This window comes from Rutidosis leptorrhynchoides, chromosome 7 (genome assembly GCF_046630445.1).
Source record: "Rutidosis leptorrhynchoides isolate AG116_Rl617_1_P2 chromosome 7, CSIRO_AGI_Rlap_v1, whole genome shotgun sequence".
In the NCBI taxonomy this organism is placed as follows: domain Eukaryota; kingdom Viridiplantae; phylum Streptophyta; class Magnoliopsida; order Asterales; family Asteraceae; genus Rutidosis; species Rutidosis leptorrhynchoides.
Genome location: NC_092339.1, coordinates 257,960,570 through 257,982,601, shown reverse-complemented (window position 1 = coordinate 257,982,601; position 22,032 = coordinate 257,960,570).

The following is a 22,032-nucleotide window of genomic DNA, read 5'->3' as shown; positions in this document are numbered from 1 at the left end:
GTAATATGAGCAAATGCACAGTGGAAGATTTCTTTCGTACCTGAGAATAAACATGCTTTAAAGTGTCAACCAAAAGGTTGGTGAGTTCATAAGTTTATCATAAAACAATAAAATTCATCATTTTGATAGACCAAAAGATTTAAATGTTGCATGGTACAAATGGGCCCGAATCCTATACCCACCTGTAATGTACATGCGAATTCTTTTAAATACAGTACACATATCTCGTGTACGAAATCATTTTTCATAAATCTTAGTAACCGTACACATATCTCGTGCACAAAAACTAATACACATAACCTGTGTATAAAAATCATTCTCTCGATACATAATATTCATATCAATTGGTGGCAATTATCATGTCCACATAATTCAACGGTGGCAATTATCATGTCCACATAATTCAACGGTGGCAATTATCATGTCCACATAATTCAACGGTGGCAATTATCATGTCCACATAATTCAACGGTGGCAATTATCATGTCCACATAATTCAACGGTGGCAATTATCATGTCCACATAATTCATTCGAGGAATGTTTTACTTGTGTCTATCTCGTCAAACATTTATAAAAGCATTTCATGTATTCGCATTTCATAATATATTTCAAAAGCATTTAATAAAGCAGTTGTAAAAACAGCGCATGTATTCTCAGTTCCAAAAATGTAAAGAGTAAAAGGGAATCAAATGAAATCACCATACTGTATTTTGTAGTAAAATACATATGACGACATTAAACAAGTGTAGGGTTGGCCTCGGATTCACGAACCTATATTATTTGTATATATATTAACACATAATCATAATCAAACGAGTTTATATATTAATATTAATGATATAGTTGTTATACTTAATAATTTATAGGTTTCATTAAATATATATATTTTATATTATTTAGATATATAATTAGTATTTATTATAAAATATTAATATAGTTTTGAAAAATATACATAAATAATATTTGTTGTAATAATAATAATAATGAAAATGATAATTTTAGTAATACTAATAATAATAAAATGATAGTTTTAATAATTAAAAAAATGATAATTTTACTAATCATGTTAATTTTAGTAATAATGATATTTTTAATAATAATGATATTACTTAAAATCATATTAATAGTCATAATAATCATCAAGTTTAATTTCTATCTTATACTTATGAACTTTACAGTTCTAATTCATAATCATAATCTTTGTCGTACATGTGTTAATATAATTATAACTTTTCTCATAATCCTAACCATATCATCTTTTATTAACTTTATGAAATGGCTATGTTTATATCAATAACATGTTCATAATAATAATAATAATAATAATAATAATAATAATAATAATAATAATAATAATAATAATAATAATAATAATAATAATAATAATAATAATAATAATAATAATAATAATAATAATGATAATTGTAACTACCTCAAAAATAAGCTTTCTAAAACAAATCTGCCATAGCCCAGGCTCGAACCCAAGACCTCTCGCTAAACACCCACACCCTTAACCGCTACTCCGTTTACTGTTTTCTATTTTAACTCCGAATCAAAACTAGATAACCCATTAATCTGTTTACATCCTTTTCTTCAATATTTCGATCGTATAACATCTTTAATTAATTTGGGCCTTCGACCCAAGTAGAAAAACTGAAACATAATCGGCCCAACATGTTTTTAAGTTCAACTAGAAGACTCAAAAGGCCCAAGTTACTAAATCACGGTCCCATAAAATTATTAATACCGATCTGTAGTACTTGTAAGTGGGATAATAAAAAAAAATCTTTATCATTTATTCTAGCACCAACGTTTGGTCTTGAATAAGCTTCCCTTTCTTTATCACCTTTAATTATCAATCATCACCAACCTTATTTATCATATACTAACATCTTTATTCTATGTTACTATCCCATTCGTTTTCTTTTTATACGTAAAACAGGAACACAAGGTTTAGCAGCGTAGCAATAGTAACACTTAAACAGAGATAATTAACTCAATGGTGTTTGGGTCTAGTTGCAACAGACAATAGAAACAGGAATATATAACAGCAGGTTTTAATGTTTTGTGGGTTTCGTTTTGGACGGGAGATAGAACCATAATAACATCGTAACAGTAATTGTAGAAGGTGGCAATGGGTGGTGGTTTACATCTGGAACTCGATTATAAATAGTAACATAATAGATGGTTTGGTGATCCGTGGTGATTCGCGACAGTTTGAAACAGAAAACAAATTAGCAATAGCGGTAATCGAATATATAACAGAAGTGGTGGTGATTTGGTGGTGTTTCTCGGACTAGAATAGGTGAGAGAGAGGAAGATTGAGTGAGGTGGTTCTGGGTGGTTTATGGTGGTTATTGTGGGTGTCCCGATGGTGGAGGAAGGTGGCTCAAAGTGGCTCGGGTTGTTTTAGTCGAACAAGAAAAGAAAAAAAATGCATGAACTCAAATGGGTTTATGTTTGTGGTTCGTCAGAAATAGGAAGAAAACAGAAAAAATGAAGGTACGGGGTTGTCAAGCTTTAGGATAGAAAACTAAAAGGATGATTAAGGTGGTGAGGGTTTGGTCATGGTGAGGTTTTCGAATGGCAAAAACAGTAGCAATAGATGTAGGAACAAATTGTGACGTTTTATTCATAGTGGGGTGAAGGTGTGGTTTCGGTTTAAATATCAAGATAGAAGCAACAAGTATATGGTGGTGAAGGTTGGTTATCTCGGACAGAGCACATGACATGAAGCAGCGATGGTGTTTGCTTTCAGTTTTAGTCGAATAGAAACTGAAAAGAGGGAGAAGATGATGTGGTTGTTCACAAGGTGCTCGAAGTGGTTGTCAATTGTGATCGTGGTATAATGATGAAGCTAGGTGATGGTTTGATCGAATGTGAAACCAAAACAAAAATGTAAATGTCTTATAAGTGGGTTTGATCAAGATTGGATATGTATGTATATATATCCATCTATCTATCTGTCATCTATAACTATATATCATAATATAATATTAATAATAATAGTTTAACAATAATAACACAAGTGGTTATGATAAACAACTGGCAACATAATAATAATTAATACTCATTGAAATTTAAACGTGCATCAATTAGTAATTTCTACTGACAGTTTTTCCCGAATGACTATATCGTGTCCATTGCTAAACAGTTAAGGAATAAAAAGTGTTCCTAAAAATCCCAAACTTTTAGATTAAATATATTTAATTATTTCACTCATTACCTGTTTGAAACCTGATCAAAAAGGTTCAATAATTATTTATTTTATGTTTCAATTTATATGTATGGAGTACTAATATTTAAACTTTAAAAGGTAAAAATATTTTTAACAAATCTAAAATCCTCGTAATCGATTTACCGTTCAACTTTTATTTCAATCATTCATGAATACGTACAATATCTATATTAAAACTAACAAAACATCAATCGAGTGTTACCGACATTTGCCAATTAAGCTCGTAATCATTCATTTTCCATTTACTCTCTCTCTATATATAATCAGTTTTAAATAACAAGTTTTATCACATAAATATATATTATATATTTTTAAACAAATATTATTTTATATATTTTCAAGTAGTATTTATATACACATTTATATACACACACATATATATGTATCTATTTACAAATAGTTGTTCGTGAATCGTCGAGAATAGTCGAAGGTCAATTGAATATATGAAACAGTTCACAATTTTTGAGACTCAACCTAATAGACTTTGCTTATCGTGTCAAAGATAATGAATCGTATCGAGAGTTTGGTTCAAAATTAGTCGAAATTTTCCGGGTCGTGACACGAGGGGACACAGACTAATGATTTGACGTATATATGGCTTGAACACTCATACCTCCCATTCAACATTAAATGCAGCAGGTTTTAATTCAAAAAAAATTTAAAACCACAAAATAAGTTTTGTATTAAATACAAAATACTTTGTTACATTTAATATGTCATGAATTTAATTTAAATCATTGGGAGTAAATGAGTTTCAGATTTACGGAATCATTTAATTTTTTGAGCTATTTATTATTTCAATTAAAAACATTTTGAGTAACCAAAATATAAAAGACCTTGTTGTGCTGAGTGTTTTACATGTAGGCAGTAAGTTAACAAGAATGACTTACTGGTTTGCCCTACATGTTGTAGAGCCAGCACACCAACAAAAATTGTCTTTTATTTAAAGTTCAAGCATACCAGCTCAGAGATGAGATAGTTAAAACGTTTCTCATCTAAGGGCTTTGTGAATAGATCTGCTAACTGCTGGTCTGTTGAAATAAAGTGTAGCTCCACATCTCCTTTTTGAACATGATCCCTTATGAAGTGATATCGAACATCAATGTGCTTTGTTCTTGAATGCATCACAGGATTTTTGGTGATAGCTATTGCACTTGTGTTGTCACAGTAGATTGGAGTCTTTGTAACATGAACACCATAGTCTTTCAGCTGGCTTTGCATCCACAGTACTTGAGCAGTACAACTACCAGCAGAAATGTATTTTTCCTCAGCAGTAGAGGTGGACACAGTATTTTGCTTTTTGCTCGTCCAGCTGACTAGCCTACCACCTAGTAACTGGCAACCACCAGTAGTACTTTTCCTGTCTATTTTACACCCTACAAAATCATCATCTGAATACCCAATTAGCTTAAATTCCCGGTCTTTGGGATACCAAAGACCACGTTTAGCAGTAGCTTTCAGATACCTAAATATCCTTTTGACTTCTAGCAAGTGTGACTCTTTAGGATCAGGTTGATATCTGGCACAGAGACATGTGGCAAACATAATATCTGGTCTGCTGGCTGTGAGATAAAGTAGGGATCCAATCATACCTCTATATTCAGTGATATTGACTGGTTCACCATTGGGATCAGCATCTATTTTAATAGTTGCTGCCATTGGAGTCCCTATATCTTTTAAACAGGTCAGACCAAATTTCTTTAGCATATCTTTGATATATTTATCCTAACTTATAAAAATTCCATCATCAAGTTGTTTAATTTGCAATCCCAAAAAGTATTGCAAGTCTCTTTGTAAGCTCATTTCATATGTCTTTGACATAAGTTTTGAAAAATCTTGACAATGTTTCTCATTTTTTGATCCATAAATAATATCATCCACATATATCTGTACCAGCAGGAGATCACCATCTGTCTCTTTTGAGAACAGAGTGGTGTTAATTGTTCCAACTTTAAAACCTATACCAGTGAGATACACATGAAGTGTCTCATACCATGCTCTTGGAGCCTGTTTGAGGCCATAAAGAGCTTTGTCTAGCTTGTAGACATGGTCTGGATATTTACTGCTTACAAAACCAGGAGGTTGTTTGACATAAACTTCTTCTTGCAGCTTCCCATTTAGAAATGCAGATTTAACATCCATCTGGAATACCCTAAAGTTCATCTTAGCAGCATACGCCAAGAACGGTCTGATAGCTTCCATCCTAGCCACTGGAGCATAAGTCTCTCCATAATCCAATCCTTCTTCCTGTTAGAACCCTTGAGCTACCAATCTAGCTTTGTTTCTGATCACAATCCCATCTTCATCCATCTTGTTCTTGAAAACCCACTTGGTACCAATGATTTTCTTAGTTTCATCATCAGGTTTAGGTACCAATGTCCAAACCTTATTCCTATCAAACTGGGAGATCTCTTCTTGCATAGCTCCTGCCCAGCTTGGATCTTTGATTGCTTCATCAGGACATTTAGGTTCAATGGTAGACATAAAATTTACATGCATACAGAAATTGGTAGTTGCATGCCTTCTTGTTTTAACACCACTAGCCAGATTACCAATGACTTGCTCAATTAGATGCTCTTTTGTCCATCTAGTGTTATGAACAGGTGAGCTTGTCGTGGAACACACAGCATCTTGATCATCAGCTGGTTCAAAGGTATGAGCAGCAATTGGAGACAGCTGTTCAGTATTAATGTAACTAGTACCAGCTTGTGATCCTTCAGAACCAGTAGACCTATGCTCAAGATGTAGGACTTTAGTAGAGCCAGTAGGTCTACTTGGTTTACACACAGATGGAACAAAATGTTCCATCTCATCATCAGAGAACCCAGCAACATGGATTGGCGAGGGATTTGCAGCTGGTTCCTCTTTATCGTCAAGAGCTTGCTGAGTGGGCTCTTCAAACAATAACTCTTCTTCTTTTTGACTGGAAGATGAGGCTGGGGCAGTTTCATCAAATGTAACATTAATTGATTCTTCAAAACAACCCCTTCTTTTATTGAAAACCCTATATGCATTTGACATGTTGGAATATCCCAAGAATATACCTTCATCAGCCTTAGCATCAAACTTGCCCAACTGATCCCTATTGTTTAGAATGAAACAGGGAGTGCCAAATACGTGAAGAAATGAGATTGAGGGTTTTCTTCCTTTGAGAACTTCATAAGCAGTTTTCTGATGTCTTTTCACAATTAGAGATCTATTCTGGGTAAAACATGCAGTGTTCACAGCTTCTGCCCAATATGAATTTTTCAGTCCAGATTCAGCTAACATAGATCTTGCTGCTTCAATGAGAGTTCTGTTTCTTCTTTTTGCAACACCATTTTGTTGAGGTGTTCTCACAACAGAAAAGTTCTGTGAAATACCTTTATCAGCACAAAATTCTTCTAATGTAGCATTTCTGAATTCTGTACCATGATCACTTCTTAGCTGTTTCACCAGTTGCCCATTTAAAAGCTCCATTCTTTTGACAAAATTGATAATTTCATCAGCAGCTTCACTCTTTTGCTTCAAAAAGAATACCCAGGTGTATCTGGAATATTCATCAACAATAACCAGTGTATACTTCTTCCCACTACAGCTGGCCAGATTAACAAGACCAAAAAGATCCATATGAAGTAAATGAAATGGTTTCTCAACAGATGAGATTTGCTTTGATTTGAATGAGGCATGGTGATGTTTTCCCTTTTCACAACCAGGACACAGTCTGTCCTTTACATAAGACATGGTGGGTAGCCTAGACACCAAACTTGTACTGGATAATTTGTGAATATCTTTGAAGTTGAGATGTGAGAGTCTCTTGTGCCATAACCATTTCAGGTTGTCTGCTGCCTTCGAATAGAAACAAGTATCAGTTGTTGTGACTGCTGTGTTCATGTCAATTTGATACATGTTTTCATGACGTTTTGTAGTCAGCAGTGGCTTCCCTGTCTTATAAAAAATAGTGTCAATTTTTCTTCTGAATTGGACTATCTTGTTCTTGCTTGTCAGTTGGCTTATGCTGAGTAAATTATGTTTAAGCCCAACTACAGATGCAACATTTGAGAATGTGACATTCCCATTAGTCAAAGTACCAAAACCCTTTGTGTAACCCAACGAATTATCTCTATACAAAACAACTGGACCATATTTTTCTTGATAGTCCATCAGCAGGGACTTACATCCGGTCATATGTCTCGAACATCCACTATCAAGATACCAGATTTGCTTGTTTTGAATGCCCTGCACAGTAGCTAAGAGATTAGTTCTTTTTGGGAACCCATCCAAGGATGGGTTCTGGAAGGGTCATCTTTGATGATCTCTTCCTGTCTGCTGGTTTGCTTGAAGAAGCAGCAGCAGACGGGATTGGGGTAAAAGGACACCGGTTGACTAAGTGAAACTTGCTGCCACATTTGTAGCATTTTCTCACATTTGGTATCGGTGATGGGTCATACACATTGTAAAGAGGATTGGGGCGATGTTTGGTTACTGCCTCAATTAGCTGGTCAAGCTTGACTGTCATAATATCAGTGATAGACAGCTCTTCATTCGAGTCCACTTTTGCATTTCCCTTAAGGGCAGCTTTCTTCTTGGAACCAGTACCATAGTCATGACGTATTGCTTTGCCTTTATCATTTGACGAGCCAGCGTGGGAAGTTACTGGCTTATCTACTGAAGCTGATGAACTAGAAGAAGTTTTTCCTGCTGCCTTGGACTTGCCAGTATTAAGTTTGACTGGCTTCTTTGCAGCTACTGGTTGACCAGTAAATTTGTCATCAGTTGGCTCAGCACAATTGGAACTCGAACACGAAGGGGAATCAGTAGGTTTAATTTTTCTAAGATTATTTTCAGTAATTTTCCTTTTGATACGTCTTTCTTTTGGAGTCATGTAGTAGATGCTTGAGGGATCAGTAGTCTCATCAATTGAGGTACTGGCTTCTCTTGCTCTAACCTCATCCTCCAAAATCTCTTTCATGGCAGGTGGTGGGGACACAGTAGCAGGTCTAACAAATTTATTTGTCAAGACCTTTTTACCTTTAACTATCTTGGCTAAAGTATTTGGCAAGACAGCTTCAGGATCTATTTCAAGAATTGGGTCCATGAAAGTAACCTCTGCAATAGCATCAGCAGCAGCATAGTCACCAGCAAAGAAATCTTCAACTTGGGCAGGCACCTGCTCGTTAACACACTTTGCTGTAGATGTACATCATGAAGCGACAACCTTTTTAAGATTATCCAGCTGGTTCTTGACTTCTGCTGCCTCAATGTGAAGAGACTTTAAAGCAAAATTTTATTTTTCAAGTTTGGAAATATCATCTTTCAAGATTTTAATTTCATCATTTTTGCATTTAAGTTTCTCATTTAAAGATTTGTTGTCTGTTATCAAAACTTCTTCACGTTTGCTGCCTCTGCATAAGTCAACTCTTAGGTAGTCAAACATTTCGGCCTTTTCATCATCAGTATAAGTTCGAAAATTATCAACCTTATATATCAATTCAGTTTTCCATTGAGGAGAATCTCTTTTCTGATCAGCTTCCCTCATATCATCCAAAAACTTGCTACCACTATCATCCTCATTAGACTCCTTGACCTCCTTGGCCATTAAACACAGCTTCTTTTCTGGAGCATAACCAGCACCATCATCATCAGTATCACTATCAGAGGAAGACGACGAGCTGGTTTCATCCCAATCATGATGCTCAGCAACTAGAACCTTTTCTGGCTTTTTACCCTTCTTATCAGTCTTAGCACTTTCCTTCATCTGAGCTTTCATAGCTTTGTACTTGTTCTTGTACTTGTCAGCTTTTGAGAAAGAGTTAGCATGTGAAGTTGAAGGTTTCCTGGACATGCATTCAGCAACAAAATGTCCAACCTTACCACAATTATAACACTCAGATTTAGGACCCTTGACTGACTTGCTGCTATACCTAGCACTCGGTTTCTTACTCCCTTTGTATGACTTGCTGGTTCTATTACGATTGAACCTTTTGAACTGCCTAGCCAGCAAAGTCATACCTTCAGCAAACCCTTCTGCATCACTTTCATCATCACTGCTTTCTTCAGACCCAGTACCACTATCCACATCACTCCCAGCTGACTCTTCTTTTGCTGGCATCTTTTGAACCAGTAAAGCCTTTTGAGCTTTCTTTTTAGCAGCAGCAATAAGAGCAGTATCATCTGTCTTAGAAGATTTTGAAGTGGTGGGGGCAGACCTAAAGTTTTCTTTCAAGTAAGTTCAAATTTAGCATCTGCCTTCTCATGATTCCAAAGTGAACTGTTGAGAGAAGACATGTTAAAGTTCTTTAGGGTCTGAGTGGTTCTTAAGGGGTCAGTAACAGATTTCCATTTAGTAGGCAGTGAATCTATGAATTTGTTAACTTGTTCAAACTCAGTATAGGTGACATTCAAAGTGATCAGGTCAGTAATCAAGGAGTTAAACCTAATGAAGGTTTGCTTAAGGGTTTCGTTCTTGTAGGCAAAGAACATTTCATATTCACGTTTTAAAGCAATCATTCTGTTCTGCCTAACTTCTACCATACCCTCATAGGTAACATCTAGATAGTCCAACATAAGTTTGGCATTTTCTTTTCCCTTAATCAGTTTGAACAGTGGGTTAGGTAAAGTTATAGCTAACAAGGTTCTGATCTTAGGGTCAAGTCCAACACGACATTTATCCTCAGCATCCCATCTAGAAGGAGTGAGAATAACCTCTCTGCCAGGAACAGTAAGAGTGTCAGCTGTAGCTGGTGCACTACCAATAGTCTCAGTAGGCACAAATGGACCATCTGTGACGATACCAGGCATGAGTGGGTCAATAGACTCAAGGTGAAGCATGAATCTTGCCTTCCAAGTTTCATACTCATCTTCATCAAATTTGGGTGGTCTATTGGATGAGCCATTTTCAAGGTAAGCTGTATTAGAATATGCAGCCATGAGAGGATTCAGATCCAAGATATTAATTATCAAGACTGAAGCTCTGATACCAGTTGTTGGTCCCTTGATAACAACAGGAGTATTGTAGAGGGGGTGAATACAATTTCTTTTAAGATAACTTAACAGTTAAACTCAATTAGTATTCAAGCATGCAAATAAATAGAGTCAAAGGTAATTTTCAACAGTTATTCTTTATTGATTGAATCACAAAGAATCACAACTATCCTTGACGGAATGATAGTTGGTTGATACAGATTACCTAGATTATAGCTAAGAGGTAAACTAACAGCTATTACACGTTTTGACTCTATAAAAATAAACCCACACCACTAGTTGTTACAATAGTGGATACAACAATTTATAGTAGTCCTATTAACCGTGTAATAGTTCTATTGTCCACTGGTACATAGGATGTCTGTACTTGTGGAGATAACTATATCAGAGAGCATGCTCTCTTCTTTCCTCTTTGATAGCTATTTGCAGGAACACCCCAATTCGGTTTGGCACCACTATTTGATTAAACAAATAGAATGTTGTGTTCCCTAGGTGATGACAAAGTATAACCCATGTCTGCACATGCGTTAACCTTCTGCATTCCCACGTGGTCTTGTAAGGTCACTTATCAGCCGCCGACGCGTGTCCTTTTCTGTTTAACTTTGTCTTTGACTTCTGTTAAATAGTACCATGGATGTAGACCACTTAGGAAATGACTATGCTTATAATGGAGCATAGCTGTCTTGTGTAGTGAGCTGCATTCTAGCTGTGCTGGTTCTTCATTGCTGAGCCACTTCATGTTCTTAATTTGCTGAGTACACATCATGTGCTGATTGAAGAACACTGTCTACCTTATGCTGGTAGACTGAGCAGCAAACTAAACACTTGACACAGCAATATCTGTTGTCTATACATGAACAAACTTGTGCTGACTGCACATAACACTTTAGTGCAAATAAATTACAGTTTTGTCATAATTAAATCCTTAATTATTTTGGGGACTCAACATATATTATCTTATATACAAAACTATGACTCAGTAAAGAATTCAGATACTTAAAATTTTGTAATATAATATGTTATCCAATCTAAACAATTGAAAAGTAAAAAATAAAATAAAATCTATCTATATCTATCTATACATCTATACATATGTATAAATCGTGAATGTTAATTCCATGTGTCATCTGCTAATTACTCCTTAACTTTGTCTGCTGACGTGTAAATTATGTAATTAATCTAGATTAACAATAATTAATCCACATGGACCTGTACAGTGAAGGATTTGAAAGTCCATAGGGCTTACAACGGTTCTTAATTAGGGTTCTTCAAACAACCTCACAGATCCACCAAAAATTCCCAACAGATTCTTTTGCGTTAACTTCATATCATATCATAAATCATTCGATGACCTTAATTGGTAATCAAACCGAATCACCGCATGACTCGCGAATCAATTATATTCCTTTTAACATGCTATTCACTGAATCATTCGATTTAAGTGATGGTTCTAAAAATGGTATCGTGTTGTGCTTTTAGGTTTAAGATTCCAACACAATATTCCGCAATCTGCACTTTGAGTTATATATCAATCAGCAATGGCTACTTTCAATCAGATAAGCTATTTGGTATAATCAATTTTTTAATTTGTGTTCTTATATTTCGATTAATACACGAAGTTCTATTTGACGTGATTGATTATTAAAAATTCATATTTCATGAATAAAAATCCTAGAACAGTTCAAAATTTCAAATAGAGTTTTGATCTTATCAGTTTGTTTTTTTTTTCAGATTCTCAATCATTCACAACATATGGTTCATGAAGTGCTCAACAAGTGTTTGATGAAATGCCTCAGGTGGACGACGCTGATCATTGCTTTATTGTTTGAAGATTTGTTGCAGCGGTCGTCATTTATGCTGGTAAGATGTTTCTTTTTCATGAACTGTATGTTACTTTGTAGTTTTTCTGTTTACGTTTTTTAAATCTGTATGTTTTTGGCTGTCGAATTGCATCTCTCAATTTTATTACTTTTTGTTCTTTTGTTTTACTACAAAGTAAATGTGAATGGTAAGTGGTTGTTAACTTTAATATTTACAGTTCTAATTGTTTCACGATATGAATTTTTGTAGTATATACAGGTTAAAAAACATAACTTCTTTCAAATGAAGTTGAAATTGTGGTAGATTGAATTATGATGCTTATTTAATAACTGTTTAACTGCATCAACCAATTGTGGTTAATCAACCATTAGGTGACTTCTTACTACAATAATGGTGGTATGAGTTCTGGAATGTTTGCGATGACACATAAGTGGGATGATATTAAGATAGGTTACCTGATTTTTCGAATGATCATGCATTTTTTGACAAATACACACTATCGTGATATGATTTTTGATTTTTTAAAAGGTAAATCTAAATGTTCTGTTGTAACGGCCCGGCTTTTTCGACTTGCTTTTGTGCTTTCACGAAATTGCGTATTTGTGTGTACTGAGCTAGCTTATGCTCTGGAATCTTTAATTATGGTTAATTACTTTCATTAATATCTTACAACGTGCTATTAAGTGTGTAATCACTTAACTTGATCCTCGAATGCTTTTACAACCATTGGTGTCACTTATCGTTTTAAACGAAATACGTAATTGGTACACGTTAAACTTTTGTCGTAATTGGAATATTATGACTGCGTAAACTTGATTGTTATTTATTATAACAATTACTTGGCTTAAGGGCTTATTTAATTAAGCTTAGTGTTTACTAATGGTTACTAGTTACCTTAATAGACTTAACATCTTAATTGACTTTCCATGTCCCGACATGTCCTTGTGACACACGTACTTTTCACGAATAATATTTCGAATATTATTTACTTTCATGATTAATTATTATTAATCATTTTTAATTAACTAATGTAAGTAGTTAATTACTTGGGCTTTTACTAATTTGTTGCTTACTTACTTGGGCCCTTATTATTTTTGGACTTGGAAGCCCACCCTACTTTTCTTAATGGACTATTAAGAGCCCACTTTTATGCTAGTAATTTATTAAGACTAAACTAGATTAATTAAGCTAAGTTGGAGACAAAAATGTTTCAAGCATGCAAGACCTCTTTCCCATACATTTAACTTTAATCCATTTTAAGCTTACACCATCTCCCAATACTTGAAAGTTGGATTTTGACTTCCCTTATTTGGCCTCCAAAACCGTAGCATTTGAATGGAGGGAGGGAGTTCTTTTTTTTTTCATTTTCTTTGTTACTTATTTGGTAGTTTTAATTCATTTTTACACACACATAATACTTACAACTTCTTTTACTCTCACTTTCCTCTCAAACTTGTAAGTAACAAGACTTTATTTCCTTTCTTTTTCTTCCATTAAAACCGAATCTATCATCATCATCATCTACTTGTTTTGTTACTTGTTGTTTGTTGTTGTTAAAGATCAAGTTATCAAGCTTGTATCTTCATACTTCCATCTTTGTTTGATGAAGTCAAGAACAAGGATCTAAACTTGATAGTTTATGGTTCTACACTTGAAGTATTATGTAGATCTAAAACTCATAAGCCTTGAGAGCTTACTTGTGTTCATGTTTTGTAGACTTGAAGTTTATTTCCTTAAGATCCAAACTTTGATTTGAATCTTCTCAAGTATGAAACAAACATGAACATAATACTAGTAACTTTAGTTTATTTCTTCATTTTATTTATTTAAAGTTGTGATGTTGTTAATTTGGTCAAGTATTACTAGTTAAACTTGATCTCATATTTCTTGAAACTAAAGTTAAACTTTATAAGTTCAAGAACATGGAAGTATAACTTTCTAGTTATAACTTCATACACTTATGTTAGATCTAAGTTTCTATAGCTTATGGTCTTCCAATTTTGTTGTAAAAAGGAGCTTATAAGCTTATATACATTTTACAAGATTAAAATCTAAGTTTCATAACTTATGGTTTTATTAAAGTAAGGATCCAAGTCTTATAACTTAGGATCTAACTTAAGAATACTAGATCTAGACTTTCTAGTCTAGGATCTTTAAGATCTAACTAAGATCTAAGTTCTACCACTTAAGATCTTGTTTATTTAGTTTACTTTCAAGTTTGTATCTTAATATTACTATTAGAACTCATGTATGTGTCGGATCCAAGATCTTGATGTAACTTTGGTTCATCAAGCTACTTACAACCCTTAATTGAGTTGTGCTACATATCTTAGACTTACACTAGTGTTATGATGGTCAAAACTTGGTTAATATGATGCAAACACATCAACGAGTTGTACACTTGAAGCTATACGCATCAAGGATGAGAACTGTGATGAGCATCAAGCACCAAGAACCCACCGGAGCACCTTCCCTACTGTTTTACGGGTCTGATCAGTAACCTGGGTTACTGGAAAAGTTAATTTCCAGCTAGTTCGGTTCGAGTAGATGATTTTCCGTTTAGGCCTCGTCTTAATCCGAGTTACGGTTTAGGATTTATGGCCTTCCGAAAGTCACTACACCCTTTTAACGTTGTGCTGAAATTTCTGACCTACTCGCACTTAAAACGTCGCCAAGTTGGAGATAAAGTCATGTTAAAAGTATCCCCTTGGAAAGGTGTTGTCCATTTCGATAAACGAAGTAAACTCAGTCCACGATATGTTGGACCTTTCACAATCACTGAAAGAATTGGTCCCGTGGCATATCGATTAGAACTACCAACCGAACTCAGTCAAGTACATGATGTGTTTCATGTCTCAAATCTTAAACGGTGTATTGCTGATGACACTCTCATTATTCCTTTGGATGACATTCGCATTGATGATAAAATGCACTTCATAGAGGAACCCGTAGAAGTCATGGACCGATCTGCTAAACGCTTAAAACAAAGCACCATACCTATTGTTAAGATCCGTTGGAATTCACGACGTGGCCCCGAGTATACCTGGGAACTTGAAGACCAAATGAAACAGAAATATCCCCATCTCTTCTCAACCGCTGATGCATCCGAGAAGTCTACCTAAAACTTCGGGACGAAGTTTTTATTAACGGGGGGGGGGGGGGGGTACTGTAACAACTCTCACTTTTCGACTTCTAAATTTACTGAATTAACCCTAGGGTTATCTGCCTGACTATATGTATTAAGGGTTGTTATATACAATTAAATATTGACCGAATAGTAATTTTTAGTCAACAATGTACGCTTAAATAAATAATATATTATTAATTTATATAATTTGACATAATTTAACTAAGTATATAAACTTTGTATCACTTTTATTATTTAATTAATGTATTATATATTTAACTATATAATAAATCCAATTATATATAAATGTAATAATATTTACAAACTTACTAAAACTATAGTTTAATAATTAAAATCATAATTATTATTAAAAATACAAAATACCGAAATATTTATTATTTTTATGCAAAATTTGTATTTATTAATTAAATAAAAAAAATATTGACAAATATTTTTGGAAAAGCACTAAATCAATTTGTTTATTTATATAAAAAAAATCCTTAAAATAAATAAATAAATAAATAAAATACTTTTTAATTAAAAATTATAATGGAAAAACTACTTTTATTATTTTATTTTGTGCATTATCCCATGACCTAACATTTAATACTTTTGAATTTTAAAATCCCATTAAAAATTAAAATATTTCTTTTTCTTTTAATTATTTTATTCTTTTTACCTAATTTTTTCAAGTATAAATACCCCTCATTTCTCATTCAAACTCACATCAAAATTTCTCTCATTCTCTCTTAGAAGAATTACTACTAGTAAGTATTCTTTTTTTACTTTTTACTTTTTACTTTTTACTTTTTACTTTTTACTTTTTACTTCGGTTTATTATTTTATTTTTTACCAAAACATGTAAATAATGTTATAAATTATATGCAATTAAAAATAAAATAAATAACATGTTATAATTAGTAATATATATTACTAAAAATTATAAAAGTATTTTTATGAATTAATATATAGGAATTATATTTAAAATCGAATTAATGAATATATATGTATATACGCACCTAACGTAAAGGTTATAATTAAAGATAGTGTACAAAGACTACAAACATCACCACTACTTGTGGCCTAGGGTGATCCTTGTTACCATTATGGGACGCTTGTGAATCTCGAATGCCAAGACTTAGATTCTGGTCAAGAGATCCTGGGCCACTCAGTAACAATAGATCATTCGAGTGACTTGCATGTTAGCAACGAAGTTTGGGCGAGATTGTACAACATCTTTGTTAAGAATTATAACCCGAACATTTTTAAACTAGAAGCTTACTATAAGTGGAAGCTTTCCATAAATAGTAAGTTTCCAAAAATAGGAACTTTTGAGAAATAGGAACTTTTCTCGAAAACCGTCACTGTCAATATAGTTGCTATATTAATAAACATACTTTATGCCAGTTAGACATTAACTAATCAAACGTTATACCTCTAGGTTGATATCCAGATCACTTACTTGCTTTACTTTCCTTCTTGCGTGGAATACTTTAACTGCTATTTAAGGTGAATTCATAGCCCCTCTTTATTACTAGCAAACTTACTTACTTTACTTGGGGTGAGACACATGCTGTTTTTACTTTTTACAATTTAGACACAAGTACCAAACTGTTAAACTATGCTATACCCGGCTATGTCCGACTAAGTCCCTACAGTGATATTTTTAATTGCTGCTGCATGCTTAATTATTGGGGGTAGGCCTATCGGGAGTAACGTCCCTGATACATTTGACTAAGTCTTTATATTACTTGATAATGAAATTAAACCGACAAGGACATACACAACTTGTCATGGGGCAAACTTAAACGTTTAGTCTAAATATCACGCTTTGGCATAACTTTTTGATCCTGCGGGAGATCAACTTTACAAACTAAATCTTGTGGTCTAAAACAACGGTCAAACTTTTGTTAAACCTATGAACTTCACTCAACCTTTTGGTTGACACTTTAGCATGTTTTGTCTCAGGTGCTGTTTGATTCAAGCTTACTTATCTAGTGCTTATGTGATGCTACTTGGACATAGGATCAAGAGATTATCCCATTTATTACTATTGCATTTAAACATTTACTTTACTCCTTTGTAACGACATTTCATTTTCAGCTGCGTACTCCATAAAGTTTAACTTTCTCATTTAGTATTGTTCTCGTTATTATAATATGTTGGTATATTTTGATATTAAGTCACATTTCGCCCAGGCCCTAACTGGGGGTGTGAAAGATTGGTATCAGAGCTGGTTTAACTGCGTCCAAAGCAACGACCGGTTAACGTTCCCAACATTTGGGTTCGGTTAACGGCAACGACTTTGGGTGAGTTAGTCGTAGAGGGGGTTCTCACAGTGTTACCTGTGACGAAGCATTGGCTCTTACTCCTTGCGATCCTTTTATGGTTGGCCAAATAACAGCGGTGACGTGGGCTGTAAAATCAGATTCTGAGGTACGCTCAGTGGTCACCCTATTTGTAGGAACGGCACTGTTTGGGAATAAATCCCCAATCTGTTGTCACAGATTGGTATCAGAGCATAACCAGGCTGTTATAGAGAACCAGGATTGCATTTTTGTGTGTGCCTTATGTGTTAGCTAGGTTGTCTTAGCAATCTAGGAAACTATAACCTTTCCTGCCTTAGACTTAAAGCACTTAGGATTGCCTTATAATCTTAACAACCTTGCTTTGATAATCTTGGCTTAAAATGCTAATCAAAGTCTCTTTCCTAATGTTAGAATGTCTAATTTTCATCAAGCGAACAAAATGACTCTTTTCAAGCCGACAGAAGTTACGTGTCTAGTGAATTTTGCACTTTATTCACTGAAAAGCCTCAACCCTTAGAAACTAAACGATTAGTAGAAGTAGCCAATGGAAAGATCATGAAAGTCGATAAGATCTATACAAACTGCAACCTAATCTTAGCCAATAAAGAATTTAAGATAGACCTTTTTCCGGTCGAGCTCGGATGTTTTGACGTCGTAGTTGGAATGGATTGGTTACGTCCACTACATGCTGCCATCATGTGTTACGATAAAACCGTTCATGTTCCATTGGGAAATGGAGAGACTCTTATCATCCAAGGTGAAAAGAGTAGTTCCAATCTCAACATTATCTCCTGTATTAAAACCCGCAAACACCTTATGAAAGGTTATCCAGCTATTCTAGCCCACGTTAAGATGATCGAATTGAAAGAGAAGTGTATTGAAGATGTACCAGTGGTTAAAGACTTTTTCGATGTGTTTCCTGAAGATCTTCCTGGTCTTCCACCTCCTCGATAAGTTAAATTTCAAATTGATTTAGCTCCCGGTGCTGCTCCTATTGCTAAAGCACCATACCGTTTAGCACCTTCCGAAATGAAGGAACTTTCCAACCAGCTCCAAGAACTATTGGATAAAGGTTTCATTCATCCAAGCTCGTCCCCATGGGGAGCTCCTATTCTATTTGTTAAAAAGAAGGATGGTACGTTAAGGATGTGCATTGATTACCGTGAACTTAACAAGCTTACTATCAAGAACCGTTATCCGTTGCCACGTATTGATGATCTATTCGACCAACTTCAAGGGTCAAGTGTTTATTCAAAGATTGATTTGAGGTCCGGATATCACCAACTTAGAGTCAAGGAATCCGATATTCCTAAGACTGCTTTTCGCACTCGTTATGGGCACTATGAATTCTGTGTCATGCCTTTTGGTTTGACCAATACTGCTGCTGTGTTCATGGATCTTATGAACCGTGTTTGCAAACCCTATCTCGATAAATTTGTCATTGTATTCATTGATGACATCTTGATCTATTCCAAGAGTGAGAAAGAACATGAGCAACATTTGCGTATGATTCTTGAACTCTTACGAAAGGAACAACTTTATGTTAAATTCTCTAAGTGCGAGTTTTGGCTCAAAACCGTACAATTCCTTGGACATGTTGTTGATAGAAGAGGAATACATGTTGATCCTACTAAAATCACTGCTATTCAGAACTGGGAGATACCAAAGACTGCGAAGCATATTCGCCAATTTTTGGGACTTTCCGGTTACTATCAAAGATTTATAAAGGATTTTTCACTTCTTACTAAACCTCTTACGAAGCTAACACAAAAAGGGGAGAAATTTGAGTGGTCCGAAGAACAGGAATCTGCTTTAAAGATTCTAAAGGAGAAGTTGACCACAGCCTCGATTCTATCTTTACCTGAAGGTACTGACGATTTTGTTGTTTACTACGATGCCTCAAAGCAAGGCTTTGGTTGTGTTTTAATGCAACGTGAAAAGGTTATTGCCTACGCATCTAGACAGTTGAAGAAACTCGAGGAGAACTATACCACACACGACCTTGAGTTAGGTGCCGTGGTATTTGCATTAAAGATATGGAGACATTATCTATATGGTACCCAGTTTACGGTGTACACTGACCATAAAAGTCTTCGACACATCTTTGATCAAAAACAGCTGAATATGAGGCAAAGCCGATGGCTCGAGTTATTGAACGATTATCACTGTGAACTGAAATATCATCCTGGCAAGGCGAATGTAGTTGCCGATACCCTTAGTCGAAAGGACGATGTTAAACGTGTTCGTGCTCTGAATCTGAAAATCAAATCGAATCTTATCTCACGAATCTGTGAAGCTCAATTAGAAGCTATTAAACCAACAATTATCGAAGGTGAAGGACCTATTGGTTTTGAAAACCAACTCCAAGTGAAAGCTAATGGTACACGGTACTTTGGCAATAGAATTTGGGTTCCTCGCTTCGGTAATCTCCGTGAACTAGTCTTGGATAAAGCGCATAAGACTAGGTATTCTATTCATCCGGGTTCCAGTAAGATGTACCATGATGTGAAGGAATTCTACTGGTGGCCTAACATGAAAACCGACATTGCTACTTATGTTAGTAAGTGTCTCACTTGTTTGAAAGTCAAGGCTGAACATCAAAAGCCTTCTGGTCTGTTGACACAACCCGATATTCCGCAGTGGAAGTGGGAATGTATCGCTATGGACTTTATTACTAAATTGCCCAAGACTTCTAGTGGAAATGATACTATATGGGTCATAGTAGATCGTCTTACTAAATCTGCTCATTTCTTACTGATCAAGGAGACCGACAAGATGGAGAGATTGTCACAACTGTATATCAAAGAAATTGTCTCTCGTCATGGTGTTCCTATATCAATCATATCCGATCGCGACAGTAGATTCACTTCCAGATTCTGGAAATCCTTACAAACTGCTCTTGGAACTCAACTCGACATGAGTACTGCTTATCATCCGCAAACCGATGGTCAAGGTGAACGAACCATTCAAACATTGGAAGATATGCTTCGCGCTTATGTTATCGACTTCGGCAAAGGCTGGGATAGACATCTGCTTTGGTTGAATTTTCTTATAACAACAGTTATCACTCTAGCATTAAAGCTGCACCTTTTGAAGCTCTATATGGACGGAAGTGTAGATCCCCTCTGTGTTGGGATGAACTTGAGGACAGACATTTAACTGGTCCTAAAATTATTCACGAAATTACCGAAAATATCGTTCAAATTAAGCAACGTTTAGAAACTGCCCGTAGCCGACAGAAGAGTTATGCCGATAAGAAATGAAAGGACATCGAATACCAAGTTAGAGATAAAGTCATGTTGAAAGTATTCCCTTGGAAAGGTGTTGTCTGTTTCGATAAACGAAGTAAACTCAGTCCACGATATGTTGGACCTTTCACAATCACTGAAAGAATTGGTCCCGTGGCATATCGATTAGAACTACCAACCGAACTCAGTCAAGTACATGATGTGTTTCATGTCTCAAATCTTAAACGGTGTATTGCTGATGACACTCTCGTTATTCCTTTGGATGACATTCGCATTGATGATAAAATGCACTTCATAGAGGAACCCGTAGAAGTCATGGACCGATATGCTAAACGCTTAAAACAAAGCACCATACCTATTGTTAAGATCCGTTGGAATTCACGACGTGGCCCCGAGTATACCTAGGAACGTGAAGACCAAATGAAATAGAAATATCCCCATCTCTTCTCAACCGCTGATGCATCCGAGAAGTCTACCTAAAACTTCGGGACGAAGTTTTTATTAACGAGGGGGTACTGTAACAACTCTTACTTTTTGACTTCTAAATTTACTGAATTAACCCTAGGGTTATCTGCCTGACTATATGTATTAAGGGTTGTTATATACAATTAAATATTGACCGAATAGTAATTTTTAGTCAACAATGTACGCTTAAATAAATAATATATTATTAATTTATATAATTTGACATAATTTAACTAAGTATATAAACTTTGTATCACTTTTATTATTTAGTTAATGTATTATATATTTAACTATATAATAAATCCAATTATATATAAATGTAATAATATTTACAAACTTACTAAAACTATAGTTTAATAATTAAAATCATAATTATTATTAAAAATATAAAATACCAAATTATTTATTATTTTTATGCAAAATTTGTATTTATTAATTAAATAAAAAAAATATTGACAAATATTTTTGGAAAAGCACTAAATCAATTTGTTTATTTATATAAAAAAAATCCTTAAAATAAATTAATTTAAAAAAATAAATAAATAAAATACTTTTTAATTAAAAATTATAATAGAAAAACTACTTTTATTATTTTATTTTGTGCATTATCCCATGTCCTAATATTTAATACTTTTGAATTTTAAAATCCCATTAAAAATTAAAATATTTCTTTTTCTTTTAATTATTTTATTCTTTTTACCTAATTTTTTCAAGTATAAATACCCCTCATTTCTCATTCAAACTCACACCGAAATTTCTCTCATTCTCTCTTAGAAAAATTACTACTAGTAAGTATTCTTTTCTTACTTTTTACTTTTTACTTTTTACTTTTTACTTCGGTTTATTATTTTATTTTTTTA